Source organism: Dendrobium catenatum, unplaced genomic scaffold (assembly GCF_001605985.2).
Source record: "Dendrobium catenatum unplaced genomic scaffold, ASM160598v2 fragScaff_scaffold_601, whole genome shotgun sequence".
Taxonomy (NCBI): Eukaryota; Viridiplantae; Streptophyta; class Magnoliopsida; order Asparagales; family Orchidaceae; genus Dendrobium; species Dendrobium catenatum.
In genome coordinates, this window is record NW_021319063.1 from 940,484 (window position 1) to 959,425 (window position 18,942).

Consider the following 18,942-nt stretch of genomic DNA (forward strand, 5'->3'; position numbering starts at 1 on the left):
TTGACTCCACTACACTCGATCGATTTCGATCAACACATATCAGCCATGTCGACCCCGATTTGACCAGATTTACTCCATTTGATTCAAATTGATTGCGGGGCTGATTCAGATTTGACCCAAGCCAGCGTAATTGGCTTAAGCTAAATTCCAATTCTCTTCTAAGTTAATTTAAATGTGTTTTCAAGGCAAGCCGAAACCCCTCTTCTCCATCGGATTCCATCTCCAGCCCGTGCATCCTCCTTCGTCTCTCTTACCCGAACCGACCCAGACGAAGGCGGCCCCTCTCTCAAACTCTTGCCCTAGCCGAGGTCCTTCCTCCTCATCCCTCTCTGTCGGATCGAGCCAGACGCACCGACCAGCGACCTCACCTACGACCCAACCTCCCGAGTCAGCCGCATTCTTCCCTCTCCCCCTCCAGCTCTTTCTACTGGACAGAGACGCACGACCCGTCGCCCTTCTCTCGCGTGAAGCAAGCCGACCCCGCCCTCTCTAGTGTTCAGGTAACTTCTTCCTCTGATCCTCTTCTTGTTTTCCTTCTCTATTTTCTTCTCTTTTCCCCTCTACATTCTCTTCTTCTCCTCATCTTCCTCATTCTCCTTCTCCTTCCTATTTCATTATCTAAAAAAAAATTGTAAAGAAAATGTTAGTGTATGAAACTTGCTCTTCTCTCATTTTACATATGTATTGCATGCTAGTTGCACTACAAAAGGCCTTAGCAAAATGCTTTTGTTTATGCTTGAAATATCATTTAAAATTTTTCTTCATCAAGCAAAAATCTCGAGGCAAAAATCAAGTTGGAAACTTTAACAATTAATTTGGAGACCGTTTGAACTCCAATTTCAGCAAACTTACAGTTGATCTGAACGTCTTAGAAATATGAACCCAACGACACAAAATTCAACTCAATCCGAGCTCAAATGGGTCCAAATCAAAAACTCGAAGCACATTCGAAAGGTTCAAACCATTATTTGGATTACCAAACAGTTTCCAAACATGACATTCTTATATTCGAATCGAGCGGTTCGACGAGATGAATCCAACAAGCCTAAGATCGCCGAATTTTGATATCATTAAGACATTCAAATGCTCAATAAACGATCCACGATCAAGAGATTTAACATCGGCCGTCCATTCAAACCACTCCCAATTTATCCATGATTTTTCTCCTATTTATTGGTCATGCCACTTTCAGAAAACTATAAATAGATCCCTCATTTCTCATAAAAGGAGGCCCCGAAAGGGGGGAAGAAAGAGGCCCATGCAAGAAGAGAAGAAAATGAAGCAAGGAAGCAAGAAGAAAAGGAAGAGACTCTTCCTCGACCACCGCCAGACTTCCACCTATTAGCCGACCAACGCCGAAGTTCTGACGATATCCAACTGACGCTAGAATTAAGCAAGGAAGTAAGAAAAAAAATAAGAAGAAAATGAAGAGAAGGAAGAGACTCCTTGACCACCGTTGGACTTTCACCTGGCAGCCGATTGATGCTGGATTTCTGCCCGCAGCCGAATTTCTTCCCATCTCTGGACTTCTACCTGTCGCCGGAATTTCGTTGGACTTCTACCCGACGCCAAACTTCCACCCATCGTAGAATTTCTACCCGACGCCGGACTTCTGCCAATCGCCGGACTTCTTCCCGTCGCTGGACTTTCATAGGACTTCTACTTGACACTAAACTTCAACCCGTCACCGGATTTCTACCAGACACCGGACTTCTGTCCGGCGTCAGACTTTTGCCCGTTGTCGGACTTCTACCCGACTCTAAACTTCTGCTAGTTGCCGGATTTCTGCCCAATCGCCGGACTTTTCCCGTCGTTGGACTTTCGTTGGACTTTTACCCGACGTCAAACTTCTGCCCTTCGTTGGATTTCTACCCGACGTCGGACTTCTGTCCGTCGCTGGACTTCTGCCCGACGTCGGACATCTGCCCGTCTCCAGACTTTCACCGGACTTCTTCCCGACGCAAAACTTTCGCCCATCGCCAGATTTTTACCCTACGACAGACTTTTGCCCGTCGTCAGACTTCTGCCCGTCGTCGGACTTCTGCCAGTCGCCAGACTTTCGTCGGACTTCTACTCGACGCCGAGCTTCCGACCATCACCGAACTTCCGACCTCCGTCGTTAGCCGACTAAGGTCCTTCTGATCTCTTTTACCAGACAACAATCTTTCTGACTATTGTAGCCTGCCGACTACGGTCCTTCCGACATCCATTGTCGGACAACAGTCTTTCTAACATTCGTCGCCCGCCGACTATGATTCTACCGACCAAATAGATGTATTAATAGTGATTCTTCTTATTTCCACCATGTAACACACTCAATATGATTTATATTTGTTACATCAAGCCAAGACCTTCCCCCAAGGAAGGACCTCATTTGTGATCGACTGCAAATAATAGTGGATTCATTCAAACTGGGCGAGACCCCGTTTTTCCCCTTTTTTGGGTTTTCCACATAAAAATCTTGGTGTCTCCTATGAATACTCCACCCTCTCTTTATCTGTATGTGTGCTGGATCTTCGTACAAAGCTAAGACGTTAAAATTTATATTTCTCTACCGCCGCGAATATTCTAGGACGCAACAGTGCTGAAATCTAATGTAAAGATATCCCTTGTGTTAAACAAAAATATTCCCACCAACTTTACCTAAAAACATATAAAATTTGAAATGTATTACTTAAAGTGAATATTCCTTTGTGTGACAAGACTATTGTGATAAATTAAAATTCAATAATTTTGTCTTCATATCCTCCGACTTGTTTCCAATTATTTATTTGATAGCAAGTAGAGGGAATAAATTATTATTTGAGAAAAAATTTTTTTTAGTAAGATTGAATGTCAAAAACTGTATGAGGATGCTTGTTTACGTTGCGAGTTAGAATTACTATTATGTGAAAACCGAAAATGTGAAATTTGAAGGTTGTTTTCATTTATGACACTTCTTATGATTATCCACCAAATTTGCAAGTATCTCACATGTTTACATACATCATGCACTCATATTTGGCCTTTATTTAATCGATTTCTTTGTCAAGTGTTTCGGCATAGAAAAATGTTTTAGTTGTAAGCATACATACGGATTTCACTCGTCATCTTTCCACCGTTATGACTTATGGTGAATGAATGACATTAAAATGTTGTAACTTTTTGTCCGAAGCATGTTTGATTGCAAAAGAAGCACGGCTATAGTATATGTGTACATTTGTGAAACTCCCCATGATATGTCTCAACTATTCGTATTCGTACAATTACATCTCTTGTAATTTATTTGCTCAAAGGATTTTTTTTTTTTAAATTAGCACTTGCAAATGGCATGTTTGGGTTTTACCCTTTGTATGGTGTTTATAAAGAGAACATGAAAGGAGAGATGATTATTCATACTGACTTTAAATTATATTGATTTTTGTCATTTTTCATGACAAAGTGATATCCTCCAACATGTTGTTAGAATTCTTTATTCTTTTTGAAAATAGTGTTGTGACTTGCCATTGTGAAGTAATGTGATACGCCCTAGGGTTTCACCAATTCGATTTTGCCCTAATTTCTCTCAAATGAGCATGAGAGGAACAAAACAAGATCAAAAGCAAATATTTTCCACGGTAAAATCCTTAGAGTTGTGCACTTTGATGATTTTCGGATTAGGGCACAAACCCTCCAAAACTTTGAAGGAAAACTCTCAAAATTAGAGCACAATCATAAAAAAGAGAAGGGAATCCATTTAGTATTGAAAGGGAAGCAAGTTCAACACAAAAGAAAGATACAATTTGTCCACTTCGAGAAGGACAAGGTCTCCCACTACAAACCCTAGAAAAACAAGAGAAGGAAACTTAGAGGCTAAGAGAAAACTCCAAATGCATCCCCCTAGAAATCCCCCCTCAATCCCTACTTAAAGCAAGCAAAAGACCCAACCAAACCCACTAGTGGGCTGCCCAAACTGAACCGCCCAGCTCAGGCTAGACCTGAGCCAAACCGGTCCAAAAATGGACCGGTTCCGCTCAAGCCGAACGGCCCCGTCCTGCTCCGCGTCCTTGCTTCGGCGGATCAAACGGGCGCGCCGGTGCGGCGCCCGTTCCGGCTGTTTCCGCGCGCCGCGGGGTAGCCAGCCCTCCCTCTGCCGGTCGGCGTCGGCAGTGGCCCGCATCATAATGTTAAATCTTTTGAATAATTGCGAATAAAATTTGTTCAGCTTCACACCTAACTTTGAAAGATACTGTGTGAACATCCATTCATAATATTTCCATAGTAGTTAATCATAACCAAGTCTTCCATGAATTGCTTTCAACTTTCATGATAGTGGTGAAAGGTCTTAAAAGTGGGTTGGTAGCTGGAAATGGCTGTGGATGATTTCTTTAGGATGTGAAGGTATGAACTAGAATTTATGGTAGAATGATAAGATTTTTAGAGAGGTAATCAAGACAAACTTAGTTTAGGCTTTTTTGGTTTTGCTATTTAAGGAATAAGTTTTATAAAACCTAAATGAATGAAAATGTATATGGAGGCCTAGGTTAGGATATAAAGGTGTAATTTGGAGCTTTTGGTGGAGTTTTATAAGATTTAAGAGCGTATGGAGAAATGGGGAACAAGACCTGGTATGGGTGCACCTCTTCAAAGCTGACAACTTTTAGAAGGGTTTGATGTGATTTTGTTACCTTGGGTTGAGGATAGTTTGTTTTGAGAGTGACTAGGGTCTAGGTGATGTTGTCCGGAAGGTTTGTTAGAGGATTTGAGAAGAGTAGCAATAAGCACAAAGATAACTAGTCACTTCTTATCAATGATGGTTAAGTCAGGTCACCAAGCTCTAACTACAAGAGAATTAGTCTCTCCATAGGATTTTATCATTCAAAAGCTATAAATTATCATTATAAAAAAGGAATTCCAAATACATAATTAATGCATTCAACATTCTAATTAGGGTTTGGTTTTTTCTCTTGCACCTCACCTCTCACTTCCCGCAGGAATTTAACTCCTATTTTTTTGTTTCGCCTCCTCTTTGCTTCCCTGGCCTTTTTGTGTATTCACCAGTTTATTTTGTTATGGTTTTATTAAATTTCTCAGATTTAAATGGTAGATTTGCCTCTCATCTATCCCATACCCGTCCTACTATGAAATGGAAAGGATTACTCATCACGTATGCCTCCCTCACCAACAAGTTTGCACTGCGTTTCATACCGCCTACTGAAGGTTCTCTTGACTGGTACTCAGTGCTTGTGGGATGTGATATTGGCAAGTGTCCCTTTTACTGTAATCTCTTACTTTTAGTTAAAGATTATGGAAATTGAAAGGCTCCTTTGACCTTCTTTCCTTGTCATATGATTTTTTTTTAAAATTTTTTAATGCCTTGAAGACTTAGATATGGTGCTTAACTGAGGGCCTTAATTCCTTAATGGGAGTCCTTTCATTTTTAAAAGATGGAATCTTGAGTTTGTTCTCATTAAGGAGGAATTAAAAGAGATTTTGATTTGGCTTATACTCCCAAATCTACCTGTTTGTTGTTGTTGTTGGACTAAGGTTGGAATCTCTAAAATATCTAGTATGATAGGCATGCCTCTTTATTGTTGATCCCTTAATAGCGAATTGCTCTCATTTTACTTATGCTTGTGTTAGCATACAGATCTCTATTACCTCTATCTGACCTAATGAAATTTAAATTAACATTAGGGGTAAAGATATATGCATCTCTATTATCTATGAGTGAAAACCTTATGCTTGTTTGTCATGTAATACTTGGCTAATATTAATCAATCTTCCAACAACCCAATCCCAACCCCTTAAACCTTTCTATCAATCAATCTTCCAACAACCCATCCCCAACCCCTTAAACCTTTCTATCAACTCTGATATGAATTTTCTAGCCATTTATTCTCCCTCAGCTAGCTCTTCTGACCTCGTTGGAGAAATCTGCCAAATGATGCTCCTAATGTGACTAATGTGGAAGTGGATCTTGCTATTCACACCACTACTATTCTTGACAATGATGCTGTCTCTTCCTCCACCTCTCTCTTTGAGCAGTCCACCTTCCAATTACAATCCGCCTTGCTGGCCACTCCCAACAAAGAAACATAGGCTTTTACATATAACTTTGGGCTTTAAAATTCTTTTAAATACTATCTCCACAGTTCCTAAGGGGAGGAAAATTAAACAGAAAGAGGGCCCCCTTCAACCTCCAATGATTAATAATAATGATTTTCCCCAACATTCTAAATTGAAATGTTAGGAGTTTTAACATCGATAATTGTGTTATAGATTGTAAGAATATGTTTGTTGACTTTAAGGTTGGTGTTTTATGTTTTCTTGAAACTAAACTCAAATTTGACAGTATTAATGGCTCTCTTAATTCCAAGCAATTCATTTTTTTTTTCTATTAAGGGAAGTTGTAGTAATTTCAGATTTTTCCTCATGGTTATATTTGGGTTGAATAAAATCCTGCAACTATGTACTTTAATTATTTTCAAGTTCACCCTCAATATATTCATGGTCAATCAAACACATCCTCTGGTACTAAAGTCGTGATTACTTTTGCTTATGCTGGCAATGAGATTTTTGGTAGGAAAGCTTTGTGGCAGTTTCTTGTTGAACTATCTCATTACGTTAGAGAATCTTGGATTATTTTTGGTGATTTTAATTGTTTTAACCTTAGAGTCTAAAGGTTTTTATTCAAGTAGATCTAAAATCGAATATATGAAGTGTAATTTTAGTAGTAGTAAGTCTAGTGGGGGGATTTTGACTTTGGGCGATTAAGCCATTAAAAAGACTTCATGTTTTAAATATCTCATGTCTATTGTTCAAAGTGATGTTGAAATAGATGGATATATTATTAGTATAATTCAAGTTGGATGGTTGAAGTAGAGGAATGCATCAGGTTTGTTGTGTGATAGAAAAATACTCCGCAAATTTAAGAAAAAAAATCTATAAGATGCTGGTGAGAACTGTAATGCTTTATGGCGTATAATGTTGGCATTTAAAAGAGAAGCATAAAATTAAGTGTTGCAAAGATGATGTTGCTAAGGTGAATGAGTGGCTTTACTCTTAGAGATAGAATGTGAAATGAGTATACACGTGAAGAGGGTAGAGTAGCTCCAGTGGCGGATAAGATTTGAGAGAGTTGCATTAGATGCTTTGCCACATAAAACATCGGCGTTTTGATAACCCGGTTAAGAGAGTAGAAGTATTAGATTCAGCCTATATTAAGAAAGACAGAGGTAGTCCTAAAACTGAATACATGGAGTGTCACGACCCGGCCCGGTGAGCTCGCGTAGGCGAGGCGGGAACAGAGGTCGGACGGTAGGTCAAGTATCTAATTCCTAAATCTATCAATTTCCTAAATAAATCTCCAAAATATTTTGAAAGAGCCACTATAACAATAAAGTTTGAAATAACATAAACATATAAGCAGACATATTCTTCATCCTTACCTTTCTTCCGGAGCTCCTCCCCTACGATAAACATTGCCACCCCTTCTACTCATTTGATTAATTTAAGCTTACCTGAAAATGTTAACAACTAACATTAAGCTAAAGCTCAGTAAGTAATACACAATTCTAAACTATAGTAAACAAGGCAACTGTATAATATGCTGGATGTCAATTTCATATGAACATAACAAAAAATGATTTCATACTAACATGACATTAAACATATCATATCATAAACCATATCTTTCATTTTCCTTTCCATATTCATATCAATATATTTAACTTTCACTTTTCGTATATAATACAACCGTCACAGGAGTCACCGTCTGTACCATAAAGGTACTCATTTACCATTTTCCTTTTCCATATCCTTTACCATTTTATCGTGCACGAGTACAGCGTCCCCAGCTAGTACCATAAGGGGGTGAACTCCATCCTTTCAACATGCACATACAAGCATTCAAATAATATTCATATCGTATCATATCTTTTCATCTCATAAATTACATAATCTTTATCATATAATGTCATAAAATATAGTATAAACTTTGCATGATCAATCATTTGAACAGAGTAGTAAAATCATGATCTAAAATTAATCATAAAGATTGCATGAACATGTTGGAACTTTCAAACAAAGAACTGGAGAGAAACAAAAATATTACTGTAATAAAGAATCATGTATACTTACAGAAGTTTGGAATCTGATTTCTTGCTAGTCCTTCTTCCCTCGATGTCACCACAATTAAACACCTATAAGTATTAATTTCTTTTTTTTAAGAAAAACATCATTCTTATGCACAAGATCATCTCTTATACATATCCTAACATTTTCTTAAAGAAAAACAAAGTTTCCCCTCAAACCCTAGATTTTCATTTTAAGAAAACTTTGAGAGGAAAGGAGGAATACATAAGTAAAGCATACCTTAATCTTCCTCTTATTCTCCTCTACAATTTCCCTATCTTTCTTCGCCGGAAAACTCGCCGGAGCAGCCGCCCTTCACCTCGCGTGCTTCCGCCTTCTCCCTTCCGCGCGCCTCTTTCGTTCGGCCAAACCGTGCGTGATATGAGAGGGGGAGGCTCGGTTTGCTTAATAGAGAGGAAGGGAAAATGCCAAAAGACCTCTATGCCCTCACTTAAACAACCCATGCTTGCATAAACATTAGGGGTACTTTGGGTATTAAGAGACTTCTCAAATTTTTATTTCCTAAATTAAGCAAAATCAAATATAAGTTTTATATACCAAATTTCTTAGAATTTTGCGTAGAAATTTCTTAGAATTTTGCGTAGAATTTTATAAAATTAATCCCGTCGAAATCCGACAACATTGAATTTTTTCACTTAAAACTTGTCGCGGCATTTTGAAAAGCGTGCGAGGTCTAAAACGGCATTTTTCGGGTTTTCACATGGAGAGTAATTTTAGTAAATAGATCTAATGGTGGGATTGTGACATTGGGTGATCAAGTCATTTTAAAATAGTGCACGTTTAAGATATATTGAATATATTGTTCAAAACGATTGTGAAATATATGGAAATATTATTAGTAGAATTCAGGTTGTATGGTTGAAGTAGAGGAATGCATCGAGTTTGTTTTGGCATAGAAATGTACCTCTCGAACTTAAGAGAAAATTTTATAAGATGGTGGTGAGACCTGTAATACTATATAGCATAGAATATTGGCCATTAAAAGAGAAGCGTAAAATGAAGTTACATGTTGCAGAGATGAGGATATTTAGTTGATGAGTGGCTTTACACTTGCTACATTATGGGTACGAGAATAGACATATATGAGAGAAGAGAAGGAAATGGGAGAGAAAGATTAGGAGTGGATGGGGGCATTTAAAGAATGTTAATAAAAATATCATTTTCCAAAAAAAAAAGTTTCTATCATTTTCCCTTTCTTCTAGTTATGGAGTGGATGAAAGTATTTTAATAATAGTATGATTACGTTCATGATTAATATTAAATTTGTATTATTCATGAGATGCCTACAACATCTATGCAAAGTGAGGTATCTTGGTGAATTTTATTTGTGCTTTACATTATTTATATAATTTAGCCCTGTTGAAGCAAGCCATAATGGATGAAATATTTAGAACATAAGAGAATTAAAAGTAATTGAAATAAGTTTGAGTATATGATATTTAATTTTCTTTGGTCTAAAACTAATAATAATTCTTCAGCTTTGGTAAAGATCAGGTGATACCCATGTGTGATGAGTTTAAGTATTTATGTCTATTGTGCTTGAAAATGAAAATATAAACGGAGATGTAATGTCCAGAGTTAAGATTATGTCATTAAAATCAATAAGTATCTCATGAGTACTATGTGATAATCAAATAGTATGTAGACTCAAAAAGGTAAATTTAATTAAATTATAATGATTTTTTTTTTATTTTATATTGATCTAAGTATTTTTGGAAAAAAAGGTTATTGTTAGTCAAAAAATGGAGAAATTGAGTTGTGATTTTATAAGAGGGATTATGGTAGCAATATCTTATTGACAATATGATAATTCAAAATTGCACTCAAATGAGTTTGTACATATATAATGAATTATAGAAAATTTATTGATAAATAGATAATTAAACTTAATGTGAAAGTTTTAGAAAGGAACATGGGGGGGGGGATTTAATGAAAGTCCCATGATAAAATTGTGCAACCAGTAGACCGAAATTATTCAAAAATGAGTATAAAATTCCTCGCCAAAGTATTTTTTCCTTGCTCTTCTTATGCATCTAAGATATTGCAGAATCATTTTTATAATTTTATATTTTCATTTCGTATTTCACTTCTGATATAATAATTATATATAATAATGCAAATTTTTATTATTTTTTTTTTTTTTTTTTACTATTAATGTACTTATATTAGGTTATAAAATCACTTAGCAATTTAATCAAAATTTTCTAAATGTTTACATAGTACTGCCAACATTGAACTATTGCTGTACTAAAGCCGATGTGTTTTCCCGAAATTTCCAGGAGCAGTGGAGGCGGTATATTATAGGCGATGGATTCCAATTGATATTAAAACTAATATATATATATATATTGTAGTCTTATATTAGGTTATAAAATCACATTACAATTTAATCAAAATTTTCTAAGTTTACATAGTGACTGCAACATTGAACTATTTACTTAAGCAGAGGTATTTCCCGAAATTCAGGAGCAGTGGAGGCGGTATAGTTATATAGGCATGGATCCAATTGATATAAAACTCGATATAATATATATAATATATAGCAAATCCCTTGGATATCCCCTTATCGAAAGCCCAAACTGGAGTGGAAAGGTAGCAGGCCATAGCAGGTGGAAGTTTGCTGGGCTCGGGTGCTGCAGCACATGCAGGAAAAGGGAATTATTGCATCCGGTTCATGGACGCGTGAATAGGTTCGGACATTCAATAAAACATGCACCACCTGCGCTATTGACTGCGCTTTAGGTGCGCTTTGATTGCGCTATACCCTGCGCTTTTGACAGCCTTAATTGAAATAATATTTTTATAATATCCGGACCTATCTCCCGTCCGGTGACCGGATGCAATAATTTGCCCAGGAAAAGAGAGGAAAAGTCAAGGAAAAAAAGAGGGAAAGAAAAAGCAAAGAAGGAAATTTTGGTTGCTTACACAAAAATTGGTGTATGAAAAGAAAATTAAAGAGTCTTTGGTTAGGAGATGTTAGTATTTGTGATTCAATTTATCAGTTTTAAAGTGTTCTATTTTCTTATTTTTTCTAAACTGAACGTGATTTTTAGGAGTTTTCTTAACTTTTGTGTCCTTGGTTAGCTAATTTTTATTTTATTTGTGTTGTGTGTATATATAATATTAATATATAATATATATAGTTTAGACTTTAATGAAGTGTCTGAAAAATTCTCTTCAATTAAGAATAATTAACATGTATTTTTTCCTACTCTTTTTCTGCTTTTGCTGTTTTTTTTTCTGTAGTGATTCAAGAATTATGCTCTGGTCTACTACATGTTGGGCATGGTTCTCTTTTTTGACTTCAGGCACACGTGAGAGCCTGATTTCTACTTCTGGGGATAAGGCATACGCATGATGTTGTTTTGTTCGTTAACTGTCTCTTGATAATTAGAGAAGGGCACGCTAGATTCGTGCACATGAGAGATAATATCTTGACTATTGAAGAGTATGTTGGTAACCCATATCATAAAATAAAAGGAAGTTCCAACCTGATATTGAGATTGATTATATAGACTGTATCAGGGAATCAAAAGATTCTTTACTCTTATTACTGAGAGTTGAACGGTTTGATTTCTATCCAAAGGAATATGATTACAAGGAGCCGAAGCCCATGAATATGAATGATGCAATTATTGAGAGATTTGAACATAAAAGTGCAGTAAAATGTAGAAATTGGAAAGTTGATATCATATTATAGTGTTTCATGGTTGTCCATTTGGTGTTTATGCTAGGCAGATCCTAGGTATTAAATGGTACAATAACTAGTATCGTTAGATAATATGAAATGAAGCCTATAAGTTTTTTCATTTTAATGCATATGATGTCTTATTCGGAGAACATGGTTAAGCGAGTTGTAGTTGCGACAATTTAGAGAAACCTATTTTCTTCATTTGATTCATGAATTAAATTTGATGCTTTGATATGGATATTTCTATCTAGAATTAATTTGTTCTGTTATACTCATTTAGCTGTGATGGATAACAAATGGAGCGTAGATATGGTATATATTTCCTTGTAAAAATCACTATGCAAGAATGAATTAAATATGAGAAATTCCAAATTAAACAAAAATTTGGATAAAGTCGTTTGAAGTCGGTGTGATGATGAAGGTATTTTTTTAAAAAGCTACAATTACTAGCATTCTTATAGGTTCAAGTGTACAACAACACACAACATATCAGCCTTATTCCAATACTGGGGTCGGCTACATGAATCCTTTTTCTTCATTGTGTCCTATTAAAAGTCAAATTCTTGTTTAAATCTAATAAAGAAAGGTCATTCCTAATATTTTCTAACCAGGTCTTTTTAGGTCTACCCCTACCTTTCTTAACATAAGTCAAATCTAATACCTCTACTCTCCTAACCGGGTCATCGCAAGGCCGCCGTTTTATGTGACCAAACCATCTAAGGCGACTTTCTCTAATCTTATCTTCTATTGGAGCTACTCCAACCTTTTCACGTATATGCTCATTTCGTATCTTGTCTCCAAGGGTAAAGCCACTCATCCACCTGAGCATCCTCATCTCTGTAACACTTAACTTAGTATTATGCTTCTCTTTTAATGGCCAACATTCGGCACCATAAAGCATTGCAGGCCTCACTACCATCTTATAGAATTTTCCCTTAAGTTTGAGGGGTACATTTCTATCACATAACAAGCCCGATGCATTCCTCCACTTCAACCATCCAACTTGAATTCTGCTGATAATATCCCCATCTATTTCACCATCACTCTGAACAATAGATCCAAGATATCTAAAACGTGTACTCTTATTAATGACTTGATCGCCCAAAGTCACAATCCCCTCACTAGGTCTATTACTACTAAAATTGCACTCCATATATTCCGTTTTAGATCTACTCAAGCGAAAACCTTTAGACTCTAAGGTTGACCTCCATAATTCAAGTTTACCTTCAACTCCCTCTCTAGTCTTGTTAACAAGAAGAATATCATCAGCAAAAAGCATACACCAAGGTACATCATCTTGCAAATGTCTAGTGAGAACATCCATGACTAAAGCAAATAGATATGGGCTTAAGGCTGATCCTTGATGTAACCCAACCGAAATAGGGAAATACTTGGTCAAACCACCTTGTGTTTGAACACAAGTAATAGCTCATGCATACATATCTTTAATGATTTGAATATAAGCATTATTGACTCCTTTCTTTTCAAGAACTCTCCATAGCACTTCTCTTGGAACTTTATCATATGCTTTTTTCTAAATCAATAAATATCATATGTAGATCCTCCTTATTTTCTCTATATTTCTCCATCAAACCTCTTAATAAATGTATGGCTTCCATAGTCGACCTACCCCGCATGAATCCAAATTGATTTTGAGAAATATTAGTATCACGCCGCAACCTATGCTCCATAACTCGCTCCCATAGTTTTAAAGTATGACACATTAACTTAAATACCTCTATAATTCATACAATCCTGTGCATCACCTTTATTCTTAAAAATAGGAATTAACACACTCATTCTCCACTCATCTGACATCTTTTTATTCTTCAAAATAGTATTAAAAAGTTTAGTAATCCAAGAAATCCATTCATCTCCTAAGCATTTCCACACCTCTATTGGAATATCATCAGGTCCAATAGCTTTTCCACCTTTCATTTTATTTAAAGCCTCTCTAACTTTAGTTTTACTAATACGTTAATAAAAACAGAAATCTTTATTTTCATTTAGGGTGCTAAGGTCACTATAGTCAATCTTATTTTCACAATCTTCATTAAAAAGTTTAGCAAAATATCTCATCCACCTTTGTTGAATATCATATTCTAAGAAAAGTATTTTTTAATCTTCCTCCTTAATACACTTCACTAGAACTAAATCCTTACTACTCCTATCTCTTTGTTTGACTAACTTATACATATATCTTTCTCCCTCATTAGTATTTAATCTATTATTAGTATTTAAGCAGAGATGCTCCCCAATTCTCACGATCTTCCCTCTGGCGATCATACCCAAACCATTCATCAAAATCCCCTCTTCTTCTTTCAAAATCAGCACCCCGGTGATAGAAATCATCCCCTTGCCTTACAAATTCAGCATCCTTTCTTGCGTGGCCAATGCTCATCTCCTCCCTAAAAAGTGGTTTTAGGGAAGGCATTTCATCTTCTCCCTCCAGGATCTCCACGTTTGGCTTTTCCCTTCCCCTAGACGTGTTAGGGCTCCCATCTCTTCCATGGCCGCCGGTAGTTTCCTTTGCTTCTAATGTCACTGATTTGATTTTGGTTTCAAGTAATTTCTTTAATATGTCTTACACCAAGGCGAACTTTTCCTCCATCTTTTCGTTGACGGTTGAAATTTAACTTTGCAAATAAGCCATATTTTCCTCAAAATCTGCTTTGAGTTGCCCAAGTTCTCCATCCAAAACTTCCACTTTCCTTCCGGCCATTGGTTCCCCTTCGATCGACGTGCTCTGATACCAATTTGATAGGAAGTACTTGTAGATCTCAAGTATTTCCTAACAATCTTTTGAAAACAACGAGAATTCTCTACCAAAATCCACACAAATCTACAAAAATAGTAGATAATTTGTATTATATGATGAAAAAGAAACGGAAAATAGCAAGATACAATTGATCCTCTATTCGAGAGGAGGATCGATCTCTCCCAAATCTCTAGCCGCTAGAGCCTAAAAAAAACCTAAATCTAAGTGATCTCAAATTTCAGCCAAATTCAAGATGCCATAACCCTAGGAAAATCAACTATTTAATGCATGCAAATCAAAAGGAAATTCCTAAACAGTCCATACATTCAAATTTCCCTCTCAAAACCCTAAAAAATTTTCCTAAAAGGCTCCGCTTGGGCATTTGGACCGCCTGATCTCCGCAGGAGGCGGAGATCCCACCTCTTTTGCGTTTGGGCCGGTCCAGTGCGGACCGGCTGGACTGATCTAACAGAAGTTGACTCCTTTTAATTCTTTATTCCTTACAATAAATGCTACAAAATAATAGGGAAAAAAAGAATGAAGTAGAATTGGATTTCTCAAGATGAGTTCCATGGTATTTATGAACATCTTCTAGGATGACCTTCAACATAGATAATAGGTTATATTCTGTGATTTTCTAAGTTCCTAAGTCATATCAAGTTACACATGTTCCGTGGATAAGAAGGTGAAATCTCCTTCTTTTTTTTTTTAGGGATTTGGGCAAACAAATTTTATTTAGGAGTTGTAGATTTATTGGCAACTTAATATTCTTACTTCATAGTCTCACATAGCCAATGTTGGGCATGCCCGTGCCATCTTTGGGGAATCATTTGTGTATATATGGTGCATGTGCTTCGGGAGATTATTACGTGCGGAGTCCAGATCTAGAGGCATGTCCGGACTCTAATGAAATATTCACATTGGTCAAAATATAGTTTTTTATATTGCTCTTTATTTTTTGCATATTTATTGAGTATTTACTACATATTTGTTGAGTATTTACTATGTATTTATTGAGTATTTACTACGCGGTAAAATACTCAGTAAATGCGTAGAGTCCGGACACAACTCTAAGTCCGAACTCCGCACGTAATAATTTCTCCGTCCTTTTAGCATTGGAGAAGCCTTAGACTACCCTAAGGATGCACCACGTATCCTTCAGTAATCCATCTAACTTTCGACACTTAAGCTTTTGAGCTTCTTTTGAGTTGGGCTGAGCTTTTCCAATGGAGCAAGGAGGTTGCCTATATCATGCAAGACTTTATTTAGTATTAGGTAACCTTCCATACATTTACTTTGCTTCCTCTTTATAACCATTCTTTATCTTAGGACTAACAGGCGCTATTCTAACCTTTCCCCTTATATAAATATATTTCTAATGCATTTTTTTTAACTTCAATGCCATCTTCTAAGGCTTCGTTTGTGATAACTTTCTTTCTGCATTCTAAAGCAACTTTTTAGTAAAAAAATTCTTGAACTAGAAATTTTTATATCGAAAAACTACTTTAGAAAGCAATAAAAAAACTGTCCAAAATGAAGCCTGAGTCTCTTAAACTTGCTGCTCGCATACAATTCGTCACACGGTTATGCGAATTATGAACATAATTTCACATATAGATTACTTGAACACATACATGGCTATGTACTCATTATGTATTCCTCACATAAAACTACTTGCATAATCCTACACATACCCTGCTTATGTTTGATAATGTATATTCAGTATGCAGTGAGCTCCATTTGCCCTGCAATGATTCGTAGTTGCAAACAGGTCAACCACCTCTTCTGATTTGTTGATTGCTGCTTACAAATGGTCCCAACGGCTATTCAAACCCTCCTAAATTTAAATTTCATTAAAAAATAAACTATTCGTTTTGTCTTCAATGATCCACGTCAGAGGACCATTATGAATGTGTTTGCTGACTGTTTTATATGCTTGGCCGCTAGCAGCTGAAGCATAGCTTCTCAATCATTCTATTAATTTATGAAGATTCGTGGGAAGGTATCTCTTATTAATAGTGTATGGTGTTATTTTCATTTGTTTATTGGAGACCCAAAGTGATGGGTGAGGCATCACTTCTTTAATATTAATGCTTGGTAAGAGTGATATGAAGATTTTTATGTTAACTCTTGACTTAGGCTTCATTTGTGACGACTTTTTTTGTCTTTTTTAAAGTAAATTTTTAGTGCACAAATTTTAATTTTTATATAAAAAAGTTGTTTTACGAAGCAGTAAGAAAGACATCCCAAACGAAACCTTAATTTGTGCCGGCTTTTTTTTTTTTTTTTTTTTTTGTTTTACGAAGCAGTAAGAAAGACATCCCAAACGAAACCTTAATTTGTGCCGGCTTTTTTTTTTTTTTTTGTGGGAATGGTGGTATTAACCCGCTGCCACCTCATCTTGTGAGGCGCTTGGTGGTGGCACTAGTCTCTCGGTTGACCTACAGATGGTACCCACACCTGATCACCACCTAGCGCGCGCTTAATGGGACCCCACCTATGGGGCGCTGTCGCTCGAGGGAATCGAGCACGGGTTGGGGAGCTCCCAATCCCACTGGCCCACCAACTGAGCTAAGCATCGATGGGTCGACAACTTTCTTATTGCTTCTTAAAGCAGTTTTCTAGTACATAAATTTTAATTTTTATATAAAAAATTATTTTAAGTCGTAAAAAAGTTGTTCCGAAGCGAAGCCATAGTCAAGTTGTTGTGGAGTCTAATGTTGAATTAATTTTGATAAAGTTATTAATTTAATAAAAAAAGATTTATGTAAGGTTATTATCAATATTAAAAGTTATATATATATGTGTGTGTGTGTAAAAAATTAAAGTACTAATGTATTTTAAAATTTAGGCATAACAATAAGCCCTAATGTTCGGAAATATAGTTGAGCATATATGCATGCTAGAAATTTATTTTGTAATGGGAATCTGCGATGCTATTGATTTGCCTTCTTCTTTCTTTCTCCAGGTTTAGTCTGCTGTGCGAGTAATTATTGTGTCAGGACATCAAACGCGTCCAGAGACCAATAACAGCGTGCAACGTCACCTATACTCGATACCGAGCACTCGGTATTGCTTGGTATATGTTCGGATTTTCAGTTTTTTGTCCGGACGTAATAACTTTTCCTGCTGTGTTGTCCACTTTGGACAGAAGAAAGTGTAGCTGGAGGGGCTAATTAAAATAATAATTCTTGTAACAAACACTAAATGATTGCACCTTTAATTTTTAATGATGATGTTGATGTAATGACATACTCTCCAAAGTATGAAAATTATGATAGTTCTAGTCATCTGATTGAAACTTTTGACCTTCAAAGTATCTGCAAGTTCAATATTTAGACCTCTAAAAAACTTAATTTATTATAACTAGCTGTGACGACAATTTTGAACTTAGCTTCTTCATAAAGTTTAGTATTTGTCTTTAGTTTTGTTTGATAGATGGTGTATTATTATCATGCTTGATGGTCTGCAATGAGCTCAAATTTATTATATTTGTGAAAGTAAACAAATTGTTATGCAAGCTTAGTTTTCCTGTTAATCAGATTAGAAAATGCTCTCAAAGATGGACAAGGCTGGAAATATTAAACTCTGGCTGTTATTTTACATATTCTGGATATCTAAATTTGGTTCGGAACCCCCAATTTATAAAGAATTCGAAAGCCTAATCCCATTTGGAATGCTTTAATGTTTTCTGATCCAACCTATATTGCTAGATTCAATGCGGTGGTCTATTATTAGTGTGGTTTTTCTGATCAAATTTAGCCAATTTTAGGTAATTTAGGCTTTGCTTGTGAAACTTTTATTTGGTCCAATTACAGGATGCATCTCTACGTTCGACCGCCAGTAGAATCGCATCACGCGTTCTCATTATTTAGCGCGCGCCCCGATAACTTGATCCGGAACGGACCCAGGATGGCTCGGTATTTCTCAATTTTACTAGGTATTGCTCGGTATTGGTTGATATTGCTCAGCCAATACCGAGCAAATACAGAGCAATATCGAGCAAATATCGAGTTGTACTGAGTTTTTCTACTGGCGGTATTGCTCGGTATTGGTCTAGAAAAACTCTGTACAACTCGGTATTGCTCGGTATTGGTCTTCACAGAGCGGTATTTCTCGTTATTGCCAAGCAATACCGAGTTATACCTCGCAATACGCAAACATAGCATTCCCGAGTTCCGGTCCGGGTCAAGTCCTCGGGCCGCGCGGTAAAGAGTAAGAGCACGTGGCGAGATGTTATTGGCGGCCGAACGTAGCTCTACGTCCGGTCAGAGGAAGTAATAATTGTTCTTGTTTGTGACGGCTTTTTTACTGCTTCTTAAAGCAGCTTATAATATAAAATTTTAATTTTTATATTAAAAAATAATTTTAAGAATCA

General features: G+C 36.4%; 1 long non-coding RNA gene across 1 annotated transcript; it reads left to right on the forward strand.

The window, feature by feature from the left end:
* Window positions 1-208: 208 nt before the first annotated feature.
* Window positions 209-17,865, forward strand: LOC110116264. Its single transcript, XR_003700750.1, has 2 exons — window positions 209-500; window positions 17,533-17,865. It is a non-coding gene; the product is annotated as an uncharacterized LOC110116264 (long non-coding RNA).
* The last annotated feature ends 1,077 nt before the right edge of the window (window positions 17,866-18,942 follow it).